Source organism: Myotis lucifugus, unplaced genomic scaffold (assembly GCF_000147115.1).
Source record: "Myotis lucifugus unplaced genomic scaffold, Myoluc2.0 scaffold_72, whole genome shotgun sequence".
NCBI classification, from domain to species: Eukaryota; Metazoa; Chordata; class Mammalia; order Chiroptera; family Vespertilionidae; genus Myotis; species Myotis lucifugus.
The window spans coordinates 4480188-4493882 of record NW_005871120.1 but is presented as its reverse complement, the minus strand read 5'-3'; positions in this window follow the sequence as shown (position 1 = coordinate 4493882).

The following is a 13695-nucleotide window of genomic DNA, read 5'->3' as shown; positions in this document are numbered from 1 at the left end:
TAACCCATGGGCTCGGGGTGATAATGACCTGTCAGTGTAGGCTCATCTGTTGTAAAAAGTGCCACTCTGGTGGGTATGTCCACAGTGGGGGAGGGTGCACATAGGGGGAGGGGTATATGGAAATCTCTGTACTTAATCTTTCTCTCAATTAGTCTGTAAAACCTAAAACTGCCCTAATAACGAAAGTCTAGTGATTAAAAAAGAAACAAAGAAAAAATGGAGGAGTCTAAAGAGAAAGGAAAGTTGGTTCTCAGAGCAGTGGTATAGCTACGTTTCTTACTCTGTTTCCTGGGGTCTCCTGGAAGAGCAGGGGCTCCTGACCCACAGGCAGCACTGTTTCTGCTGGGGATAGTGACGCAGAGGTGCTAAGAGGCAAACCATGTCTGAGTCCCACCCACTCACATTCCTTTTCCTCTGTGTATCGCCCCCCCCCCCCACCTCCCACCTCCCACCCCCCTGTGTACCCCTCCCTCAGCTAAGGTAGATACTTGAGGACCCAGAGCCACCTCCATCTCACCCCTCTTCTCACCTGTAGTGGGCAGGATGTCCAGCCCATGGCCCACCCACGGCAGCTCCTCCAGCAGGGCCTTAGGAACTCAGGGGGTGGGGGTTGGCCATCCCTCCTCCATGGGTCTAGAAGAGAAAACAGGACTCAGGGCTGGGCAGAAGCCACACCTACTGCTTTGGGTGTAGCAGCTCATTAAACCAGGTCCAACTATGCCTGCCAGCCCTGTGTTCTCTGGGCCTCAATGTTAGTCACTTAAAAGGAGGATTTGTTGCCTACAGCCCCAAGACCCCAGCGCACTCCCCAACCTTGAATTTGGATTGGGGTTCCAGACATTTTCACTCAGGATGAACCCTTTCACCTGGAAAATGCTAAACAAAGTGTAGCAACAAAGAAAATAGCATTTCCCAGCCATTTGGTTCATTGTGGTGTTGGAGAGTTGAGTGTAACCAATTTGAGGTAGATGAACTAATCTGGGAATATTAGAAATAGGCCAGGGCTAGGCCACTCATACTTCTGAGTCCTCCTCCCTCGTGGCTTGATTTGGACTGAAGGTGAGAATACCCTTCAGCACTTCATATAATATTGGTTTGCTGATGATGAACTCCTTTAGCTTTTTCTTGTCTGTGAAGCTCTTTATCTGACCTTCAATTCTAAATGATAGCTTTGCTGGGTAGAGTAATCTTGGTTGTAGGTTCTTGCTATTCATCACTTTAAATATTTCTTGCCACTCCCTTCTGGCCTGCATAGTTTCTGTTGAGAAATCAGCTGTCGTATGGGCATTCCTTTGTAGGTAACTAACTGCTTTCCTCTTGGTGTTTTTTTTTAATTGTTTTATTGCTTAAAGTATTACAAAGAGTATTATATATATCTCCTTTTTTTTCTCCCCTTGACCTTCCCCTGGCCTCCCATACCCCCCAGTGTCTTGTGTCCATTGGTTATGCTTATATGCATGCGTACAAGTCCTTTGGTTGATCTCTTTTTTTTTTTTATATATATTTTTTATTGATTTTTTACAGAGAGGAAGGGAGAGGGATAGAGAGTTAGAAACATAGATGAGAGAGAAACATCGACCAGCTGCCTCCCGCACACCTCCCACTGGGGATGTGCCTGCAACCAAGGCACACGCCCCTGACCGGAATCGAACCTGGGACCTCTCAGTCCGCAGGCCGACGCTCTATCCACCGAGCCAAACCGGTTTGGCCTTTGGTTGATCTCTTACCCACTCCCCCAACCCTCCCCGGCCTTCCTGCTGTACTTTGACAGTCTGTTCTATGTTGCTCTGCCTCTATCTATTTTTGTTCATCAGATTATAATGGTCTTTATTATCCATAAATGAGTGAGATCATGTGGTATTTTTCCTTCATTGACTGGCTTATTTCACTTAGCATAATGCTCTCCAATTCCATCCATGCTGTTGCAAATGGTAAGAATTCCTTCTTTTTTACAGCAGCATAGTATTCCATCGTGTAGATGTACCACAGTTTTCTAATCCATTCATCTGCTGATGGGCACTTAGGCTGTTTCCAGATCTTAGCTATGGTGAATTGTGCTGCTATGAACATAGGGGTGCATATATCCTTTCTGATTGGTGTTTCTGTTTTCTTGGGATATATTCCTAGAAGTGGATCACTGGGTCAAATGGGAGTTCCATTTTTAACTTTTTGAGGAAACTCCATACTGTTCTCCACAGTGGCTGCACCAGTCTGCATTCCCACCAGCAGTGCACGAGTGTTCCTTTTTCTCCACATCCTCTCCAGCACTTGTAATTTGTTGATGATAGCCATTCTGACAGGTGTGAGATGGTACCTCATTGTTGTTTTGCTCTTGCTGTTTTTAAGATTCACTCTTTGTCTTGTGCCCTTGGCATTTTAATTATGATGTGTCTTGGTGTGGTCCTCTTTGGGTTCCTCTTGTTTGGGGTTCTCTGTGCTTCCTGGACTTTAAGTCTATTTCTTTCACCAGGTAGGGGAAATTTTCTGTCATTATTTCTTCAAATAGGTTTTCAATTTCTTGCTCTCTCTCTTCTTCTGGCACCCCCATAATTCAGATGTTGGTACACTTGAAGTTGTCCCAGAGGCTTCTTACACTATCTTCATATTTTTGGATTCTTTTTTCTTTTTGCTCTTCTGGTTGGGTGTTTTTTGCTTCTTCATATTTCAAATCATTGATTCTCAGGATCCTCTAGTCTACTGTTGAATTTCTGTATATTATTCTTTATTTCAGTCAGTGTATGCTTAATTTCTGACTGGTCCTTTTCCATTTTTTTTTTTTTTTTTTTTTTTTTTGGTCATTCTCACTAAGATCCTTGAAAGTCTCACTAAGTCCCTTGGAAATTCCTGGAAGATTCTTGATAACCTTATAACTGTGATTTTGAACTCTATATCCAGCTTTTTTACTTTCTTCTATTTCTTTCATTTGTAACATGTTTCTTTGTCTCCACATTTTGGTTGCTTCCCTGTGTTTGTTCCTATGTATTGGGTGGAGCTGCTAAGTCTCCTTGAGTTGATAGAGTGGCCTTGTGTAGTAGGTGTCCTATAGGGCCCAGTGGCTCAGCCTCCTCAATCACCTGAGCTGGGAGCTCTAGGTGTACCCCTTTGTGGGCTGTGAGCACAGTCTTGTTGTAGTTGATACTTGATTGCTGTTGGTGTCACTGGGAGGAATTGACCTTCAGGCCAATTGACTGTAGGGACCAGCTGTGTCTACAGTGGGAGAGCTGCTGTGTAGGAGACACCCTTATGGAGCAGGACTTGCTTTAATGGGGCTTTGGTGCTCACTGAGTCTGCCCCTTGAGTGTGTAACTTATGGATGCGAAGAGTTGTAATCTGGTATGGTCTCACATTGACCACTGGGTACACTGGCTCTTGAGTCTCCAGAGAGGTGCAAAGTCAGCCACTGCCTGGGGCCACCCAGCAGGAGCTACAGAGAGATCTGCAGATTCCTCCTCTTTGTATCGGGTTTGGAAGTACGCAGATGAGGCCTGGCTGTTAAGCAAGGCAGGCTGGTGCCGGGTCTTAGGCTTTTTATTGATAGCTTTGGTGCTCCCTGACCCAGCTGCAGCTTGTTTGATAGGTTTTTAGCCTGAGAAAGGACAGGCCATTCATATGAAAAAGCTGCTGCCCACAGCTTGGGTGGGGTTGTAAATTTGGTAGGGCGGGATCTCAGGGAATCACCAGGGCGGAGCAAACAGAAATGGCTGCCAGTCAGCCCTGCGACCGGACAGGTCCCAGCGTAGTAACAATGACCGCTGTGAGCACCTCTGTCTGGAAGAAAGCCACTGCTGAGTTCCTGCCCTGATGCCAGACAGTCCAGTTTCTCCTTGTATGTGTCTGGGTTCCCCAGAGCCTCGCCAGGCACTCAAGCTCAAAGGTAGCAGGAGCTTGTAAGTTCAATCGGCCTTATAAGAGGAGCAGTTGGGTCTCCAGCAGCCTGTGTGTCACTCAGCCCCAATCCGCACTGGTTTTTACAGCCTGTAGTTCTTACTGCCTGTAGGGACTTCTTTTCCCAGCTCTGGGACCCTGGGCTGGGCATCTGGTGTGGGATTGGGACCCTTTACTCCTCTGGGCAGCCTCCACAGAGATGATCTCCCTCCCCATTAAAAAAATGGCACACGTGGGAGCCAGACCAGCTTGTTCAGCACCTCTGCACCTCCTACCAGTCTCAGTATGCTTTCTTCTTTAGTTATCTAGTTGTAGGACTTCCATTCAGCCAGCTTTCTGGTGGTTCTGGATGATGGTTGTTCTTTATTTTAGTTGTAATTTTGATGTGGTTGTGGGAGGCAGCAAGTACAGGCATTTGCCTACACCACCATCTTGGTTCTCTCTTATTTCCTTTTGTGGTTACCATGAGGTTACGTTTAACATCCTAAAGTTATAACCCTCTAATTTTAATTTATATCAGCTCAACCTCCATAACATACAAAACTTTGTTCCTTTGCATCCTTGTCCCTATGCCTTTTGGTTGTTAATGTCACTGAATTACATCTGTATACATTGTGTGCCCCAAAACATAAACTAATAATTCTTTTAAATTTGTTAATCTCTTAAATTATGTAGAAAACAAAATTTAGAGTTACAAACCAAAGTTATAGTAATATTAGTTTGAATACTAATAATCAGAGTTTTTTTTAATGTAATAATCTCTTAAATCATGTAGAAAACAAAAAGTACAGTTAAAAACCATTGATACAACTAGATTTAATAAGTGAGTTTGGCAATGTAGCAGGATACAAAATCAACACCCAAAAATCAATGGCTTTTTTATACACCAATAATAAATTCTCAGACAGAGAAACTAAACAAACAATCCTATTTATTATTGCAACAAAAAAGTTAAGATACTTAGGAATAAACATAATCAAGGAGGTAAAAGATTTGTACTTAGAAAACTACAGGACATTGAAAAGTGAGATAGAGGAAGATATAAGCAAGTAGAAGAATATACCATGTTCATGGATTGGTAGAATTAACATTATTAAAATGTCCACACTACCTATTCAATGCAATCCCTATTAAAATACCAACAGCATATTTCACAGACTTAGAACAAACTCTCCAAAAATGTATATGGAACCAAAAAAGACCCCAAATATCTGCAGCAATCTTGAGAAAGAAGAACAAAGTTGGAGGAATCACAATACCAGATATCAAGTTATACTACAAAGCCACCGTAATTAAAACAGTCTGGTACTGGCACAAGAACAGGCATATACTAGTAGATCAATGGAACAGAAAGGAGAACCCAGAAATCGACCCACGCCATTATGCTCAATTAATATTTGACAAAGGAGACAAGAGCATACAATGGAGTAAAGATAGTCTCTTCAATAAATGGTGTTGGGAAAATTGGACAGATATATGTAAAAAAAGAAAAAACTAGACCACTAACTTATACCATACATAAGAATAAACTCAAAATGGATAAAGGACTTAAATGCAAGACAGGAAACCATAAAAATCTTAGAATAATCCATAGGCAGCACAATATCAGACATATCTTATAGCAATATGTTTACAGATACATCTCCTAGGGCAAAGGAAACTAAGGAGAAAATAAACAAATGGGACTACATCAAAATAAAAGGCTTCTACACGGCGAAAGAAGCCAACAAAATGAAAAGGGAGCTCATACATTTGCCAATGATATATCGATAAGGGGTTAATTTCCAAAATATATAGGGAACTCATACAACTTAACAAAAGGAAGACAAATAATCCAATTAAAATGGGCAAAGGCCCTAAATAGATACTTCTTCAAAGTAGACATATAGATGGCGAAGAGACATATGAAAAAATGCTCAAAGTCACTGATCATTAGAGAGATGCAAATTAGAATGACAATGAGATATCACCTCACACCTGTCAGAATGGCTACCATCAACAAATCAACAAATGACAAGTGCTGGTGAGGATTGGAGAAAAGGGAACTCTAGTACACTGCTGGTGGGGATGCACACTGGTGCAGCCATTATGTAAAACATATGGAGTTTCCTCAAAAAATTAAAAATGGAACTCCCATTTGACCCAGTGATCCCACTTATAGGAATATATCCTAAGAACCCCAAAACACCAATCAGAAAGAACATATGCACCCCTATGTTCATAGCAGTACAATTTACAATAGCTAAGATCTGGAAACAGGCCAAGTGCCCATCAGTAGAGAAGTGGATACAAAAGCTGTGGTACAGCCCAACTGGCATGGCTTAGTGGTTGAGCGTTGACCTTATGAACCAGGATGTCACAGTTCGATTCCCGGTCAGGGCACATGCCCAGGTTTGTGAGCTCGATCCCCCGTGGGGGCCTGCAGGAGCAGCCAATCAATTATTCTCTCTCATCATTGATGTTTCTATCTCTCTCCTCCCTTCCTCTCTGAAATTAATTTTTTTTTAAGTGCGGTGGTACATTTATACCATGGAATACTATGCAGCAGTAAAAAAAAAAAAAAGAAGGATCTCTTACTCTGAGACAGCATGGAGAGACCTGGAGAGTATCATGCTAAGTGAAATAAGCCAGTTAGAGAAAAACAAAAAAACAAGTATCACATGATTTCACTCATATGCGAAGTCTAATGAACAAAATAAAATGATGAACAGAGTGGATCCAGAGACATGGAAGCATGGAACAGAGTGTGGAATCCTGGAGGAAAGGTGGGGGGGGGCGGGGGGGGAGGTGATCAATAAAAATACACACACAAAGAAAACATTGTTACAATAATACTAGTGTTTACAGTCGCCCATGTATTTACCTTTTTTGAGATCTTTATTTCTCCATATGGCTTAGAGTTACTACTATGTAGTATCCTTTTATTCTATCCTGTAGGATTCCCATGCATATTTCCTGTAGGGCAGGTCTAGTAGTCATGAACTCCCTCTACTTTTGTTTATCTGAGAATGTCTTAATTTCTCCCTTACTTTTTAAAGGACATTTTTCCTGGATATGGGAATCTTAGTTGGCAGGTACCCCACCCCCACCCCACTTTGAGTGCTTTAAATATATCAGCCATATATCAGCCTACTATTTTCTGGTCTCCAAAGTTTCTGATGAGAAGTCTGCTGACAATCTTATTGAGGACCTATTTGCTGATTTCAAGATTCTCTCTTCAAAAAAAAAAAAGATTCTCTCCATCTTTTTCTTTTAAAAGTTTGATTATAACTTATCTCAGTGTGGGCCTCTTTGAATTAATCTTACTTTGAGATTATTGAGCTTCCTTGATGTTTTATGATGTATTTTTAAATATATATTTTTATTGGAGGAGGGGAGAGGGAGAAACATCAATGATGAGAGAGAATCATTGATCGGCTGCCTCCTGCATGCCCCCTACTAGGGATCAAGCCCGTAACCCAGGCATGTGCCCTGACAGGAAATTGAACCGTGACCCTCTCGTTCATAGGTCAACACTCAACCTCTGAGCCACAAGATCAATACACAAAAAGGCCAGTTATATTTTTACTAGCAACAATGAAATTAAAAGTAAAAATTTGAAATACCACTTAAATATCAAATATATAGGAATAAATATAAAAACTGTGCAAGACCTCCACACTGAAAACTATAGAACAATACTAAGAAATTAAAGATCTAAAGGAGGGATTTGCCATGTTCATGGATTGGAAGACTCCATATTATTAATATGTCAGTTCTTTCCAGATTGATCTATAGATTGAATAACATCCCAATAAAAATCCCAGAAGGCTGTTTTGGAGGGGAGGGGGGAAATTGGCCAGCTAATTCTAAAACATATAGGTAAATGCAAAAGACCCTGGAATAGCCAAAATAATTTTGAAAAAGAAGAACAAAGCTGGAAAACTTACACTAAACAATATCAAGACTTAGTATAGTGCTATAGGTATTTGCAAATAGGTCATTGCAATAGAAGCAGACCTACACATATATGGTCACCTGATTTACAACAAGTCTCCACTGCCAATTCAGTGGGGAAAGGATGGTTTTGCATTAAATTGTGCTAGCTAATAAGATATTCATATGGGAAAAGTGAACCTTGACCCATACCTCAAACCATACACAAAAATTAATTCAAGCTGGCTCAAAGATCTAAATGTAAATGCTAACACAGTTAGGGCTTTTGAAAAAATACAAGAGAATATCTTTATGAACTTGGGCTAGGTAAAGACTAAATTGAACACAAAAAGTAATAACCATGAAAGGAAAGAATGATATATTGGGATGCATTAAAATTAGGAGTATCTTTCATTAGAAGACAGTCTTTAAAGGGGAAAAAGCAAGCCATGGATTAGAAGATATCCCGAACACGTTTTAAAAATCAGTAAGAAACGCAGCCCAATTAAAAAATGAGCTAAAATTTTGAAGACATGTCACAAAGGAGAATATCACTAATCATCAAAGAAATGCAAATTAAAATCACTTTATAAAAAATTTTGGTAGTAATAAAGCTAAATATACATATTTCTGTGACCTAGCAATTCCTCTTCTGGGCATATACCCCACAGAAACAAGTGTTTATCTCTACCAAACACAGCACCATAATGTTATAGTAGCTTTATTCATAATGTCCAAAAAAGTAGAAACAACTAATGTCCACCAACAATAGAATGGGATTTTTCTGGTATGTTCATACAATCAAATCCTACATAGTAATGAAAAAGAATGAACTACTGACACACTCAAAAATATGGCTGACTCTCAGAGACATGTTGAGTGAAAGAAGGCTGATACCAAAAAGAACATACTCTGTGATCCCATTTATGGGGCGTTTAAAGTCAGGCCCAAACAATCTAAAATGACAGAAGTCAAAATAGGGATTACTCTTGGGGGTAGTTCTGACTGGACAGGGCATAAGGGAGCCCCTGTGCTCATCAAACACTAACTCCCCATTCATTCCCCCTTTCCCAGCCCCTGGCACCTACCATTCTACTTTCTACATGAATTTGACTACTCTAGAACCTCATATAATTAGAGTAATACAGTATTTGTCCTTTCTTTTCCTTTCTTAAATCCTCATTGAGGATATTTTTTCCATTGATTACTAGAGTGAGTGGAAAGTAAGGAGGGGGGCAAGAGGGAGGAAGGGAGGGAGAGAAAGAGAGAGAGAGAGAGAGAGAGAGAGAGAGAGAGAGAGAGAGAGAGAGAAACATCAACACGAGAGGGACACATCGATTAGTTGCCTCCTTCATGTACCCCTACTGGAGCTGGGTAATCTGCAGCTGAGGTATATGCCCTTGACCAGGCATAGGGGACGACGCTCTAACCACTGAGATACACTGACCAAGGCAGTATTTGTCCTTTTGCATCTGACCTCTCTCACTGGGCATAATGTTTTTCAGGTTCATCTATCTTGTAACATGTATTGTAATTTCATTTCTTTTTAAGGCTAAAAAATATTCCATTCGATGACCACGTTTTGTTTATTCATTCATCTGTTGATGGACACTTGGGTTGTTTCCCAAGTGAAACAACTTGTGAAGCTTGTGAATAATGCATGGGTGGAAAAATATCTGTTCAAATCCCTGCTTCCAAGTCTGTGGGGTACATATACCCAGAAGTGGAATTGCTGGATCATATGAGCTTTTTTTTTTTTTTTTAATGGAGTGCTATTTTTAAAACACCACTGCTTAGCCCAACCACCCAGAGATTTAATTGGTCTGTGGTAGAGCCCCAACACGGATATAGTTTAAAGCTACCCAGGTGATTCTAATGAGCAGCCCGAGTTGAGAACCACTGGACCAGAGAGAGGCTGAGAAAGTGACAAAGGAGGGGCAACAGCAGGCAGGAGTGAGGGGGGAGGAAAAGGCAGGGCCTGTGTGTGTCTGGGAGGCGGGAGGGGCAAGCTCCCCCTCCTCTGCGGTCCCATTAGCCTCCCAGTTTTGGGGTCAACACTCCATCCTTAGCAGACACCCATCTTTCTTGTCTTGATGACCTCGGGCCTTGGTTGCCAGATTTAACAAAGCAAGAGGCAGGACACCCAGTGAAATTTGAATTTCAGATAAATAGCAAATTATTCTTTTAGCATAAGTATGTCCCAGCTCATACTTGGGACACCTTATGTTTTGTTTTGTTTTTAGCTTATTTTTTATTGTTGATAGTAATACAGATGTCCCCTATTTCCCCCACTTCTCCCCTCCACCCAGCCCCTGCCTCACTCCAAGCCTTCATCACCCTATTGTCTGTGTCCATGGGCTGTGCATACATGCATATACGTTCTTTAATTAGTCTCTTTCTATATTTTTAAATAAATCTCATTGTTTATCTGACATTCAAGTTTAACAGGGTGTCCTGTATTTTATCTGGGACCCCTACTAAGGCTCCAATCAGAGAAGACCCATTCTCCCCAGCCAGGACTTTACCTTTGGACACCTTGTCTCAATAAGACAGGGGAGGAGACTCCAGCAGGTGGGCCAAGAAGCAGCCCACCACCATGACCTCCCAGGGTGAGCATCAGAGGCTAATGAGGAGGCTCCCTCAGTGGGGCCGTTACCTGGCCCCAGATGCCACTCCTGCAGGGTGGAACCTACCACAGGCCTCTGAGTGGGGTGAGGGCCAGTGGCAGTCAGGTAGACCCTGTGCAGAGCACACAGCCTCCAGCGAGAGCAGCAGCTTAAAGAGGGGAGGACTGAGGGCAAGTGGGCCTCAGGCCACCTTTGGGGATCTCAAGGCCAAGGCCCTCAGTCTGCAGAGGGTCTGAGCTGGAGGATGCAGGGCAAGGCCAGACGGACAATTTTGGGACCCCTGCCGCTTCTATGAAGCTGGGCTTCCTCATTCCCACACATTCCCCCAGAGCTTCATCCATGGGGCCGGGCTCAGCTGAGGACCTGTGCTCCTGTTGGTGTCCCTCAGGCTGACAACTGGGCTTCTGCCTTATCCCCGAGGAGACCCAGGTCCCAATTTACTCACTGACTTTGCCAGTGGGTCTCATCTTGTCCTGTGCTCTCCTCCCAGGGGCCTCAGTCCTAGCTGTCTGCTTGGCCTGTGTGTGAACTGTGGCCTCTGCGTTGCCCACCTGCGTGGGGTGACTGTAGGGGCCTGCAGTGCTGACCTCCTGCCTGGGCTGCGTATCTCAGGCCACGGCTTCTTGGATGCCCCTCTCTCCTGACTTGAGACCAAACAGCTTTTTGTCCCAGCACCCCTGGGACAGAGGAGGGAACACCCAGTCTGTGCCCTCCTCTGAAAGTCGGCCACAGGATGGCCTGTGATGGTCAAGAGTAAGCCCTTGGGCTTTGGGAAAGCATGTGCCTCCACCAGGGGACTGGGAGGAACCCTGGGGCCTGGCCAACAGGGAGGACCCTACACAACAGCCACCCCTGCTCAGCGGTGCCTCCTCTGAGAAGGCCTCCATGGTTACTGTTCCTCTCAGCATGTTGAACCTCATCTCGATCCAAGAGTGGAGCTGGGAGAGGGTGCTGGGAGCTGCTCAGGGCCCTAGGGTAGGTCTAGTACTGTCACCTCCATGTTACAGTGGAAGGGGGTATAAGAATGGTGCTAGGTCTGCTGATTTCAGGCTTAACTAGTGGGCTGTGCTGCTCAGCACCCCTTTGGCCTGCCTACGGCACTTTCCAGCCACTTCCTGCTCCTCCTGTCCCATCACTGGTACCTGGGGAGCTGGGCTTTGTCCCCTTTGCTGTCCTGGGGTACATTTGTTTATTCCACACCATGAACTAGCCCTGCTCTGCAGCTCCTGGCACCATGGGGACACCTTCTTGGAGTTCCCCCAGCCACCCTGTCCCAGAGCAACTCAGCCTCAAAAGTCATGGCCCCTCCTGCTGGGCGTCTCCACTTCCTCCCACATCTTGCACTGAGGCAGCCTGGATTCTACTTACCTCCTGGGTCTTGCTGCCTCTGGGATGCCAAGACTAGGGAGCCAGGGGCTGCTCCATCCCAGTGCTCCCAGGCTTAGCCCTGCTCCAGTGGGGTCAGCTGGGCAGTGGTGGGGATGTGCTGGGTCTCTCTGTGGCCAGTTGGCTGGGCCCTGAGCCCTCAGGATCCGTCCGGGGAAGGAGTACAGCCCTGCTCGGGGCAGCAAGGGACACAGCCCACCGGCTCCTGCAGTCCCCGAGCCCACCGCTTTGTCACAGCAGCCCGGCTCTTCACCTCTTCCTGTGCCGGCTCCACCTCAACCCTCCTTCCTGTCTGATTTCAAAAGCTAACAGCCTCTCAGACAAGTCGATGAACCACAGCTGCCTTGCCGGTTCTCTGGCTTCATCACCACCCCATGTGTCAGAGAGGCTGGGGTGCCAACAGAGTCTTCATTCTAGGACCCAGCACCTGCTCAGCACCTGATGCTCAGGAGACAGTGGTCCCCTCTAAGCCACCAAGGAAAACAAACTATCAGCAGACCTTGGCTTTTGGGGGGCGGTAGGGAAAGCGGGTGAGTGGTGAGGACACTCAGTGACTTGGCCAAGGCCACACAGAGGGAAGCTGACCTCTCTGGGGCTAGACCTGTCCTCTCACTTCCAGGCCGGCATGATACGCTGTAGCCCAGACACCCTTCCTCACCCCCTTGCTTTCCTTCTCTCTAGCACCTCAACTCAGCTGTACCCCACAATGTCTTCCTAACGAGTCAAGGCAGGTCACCTCCACCCTGAAACAGCAGAATGTGGCAGTTCACTCAGACGCCTGGAGTGGACCTCAGCACGTGGGCTGTCCTGATTGACAGGTGGGCCTGAGGGGGAAGGACATGGTCCAGAGTGAAAAACACAAGAAAAGTTACAATGGAGGAAAGGCACAGGGCATCCTCCAGTGACAGGGAGCAAGCCACTGGGAGAAGCCGGTGACAGGTGGGAGCCAAGTGAGGGAGGACCCAGAGGCAGAAGATTAGAAGTGCTCCTTACGATGGCACCCTTCTGTACCCCCTCCCTCCCATCGGTGCTTTCTGAACACCCAGAAACTTGCCAGGGGCTGAGGGACACACAGGGCTGCCCTGGGGAAGGAAGCCTGCTGAGGCTCCAGGCAGGCAGGGCACAGACTGGCGGCTGCAGACTCAGCCTCAAGGTGCAGTGAAGGCGGCTGAAACCAGGCCGCCCACAGGATGTTGGAAACCGCAGGGGCCTGGAGGTATCTGTCACCTAAAAGAGGCCAAGAGGGTGCACCCTCTGTTCCTCCTTTCACAGCTCAGAGTGGATGGGACCTGAGCAGGGGAGGAGACAGCCTCTTCCGCGGGGATCCCAGGGAGCCTCCAGAAGTCAGCACTTCCCTGCCAACACCTTTCCTCTCCACCTCCTTCCACCAGACAGGGCTGGTCCCTGGGCTCCCCCTGCCGGCTCCTCTGTGAGGAGCTGGGGGGGCTTTCTCCTGACTCGTGAGGTGCTTGTGTGTGTGGGACAGAGTCTCCCTGGTTGTTCTCACTCTGGGGCTTTCTGTCCACCCAGAGCTGTGGTTAGCCGACAGGCAGTAGCCTGGGCCCTTCCCAACTCAGCGAAGGCTTGAGACTTCCTGCCTGTAAGGGTGGGGCCTTGCTGGGGTTGTGCAGGTCCCTGGGGCCCTCTCGCCTGGGCCCTGCTAGAGCTGGGTGGTGGTTCTCTTTTTAATTTTTTTGTTAATTCTCACCCGAGGATATCTGTTCCATTGCTTTTTCAGAGAGAATGGAGGGGAGGGAAAGAGAAACATCAATGTGAGAGACACATCACACATTGACTCCCGCACCCACCCCCACCAGGGGCAGGGAGCAAACCTGCAACCTAGATACATGCCCCTGACCCGGAGGGAATGGAACTCCTGACC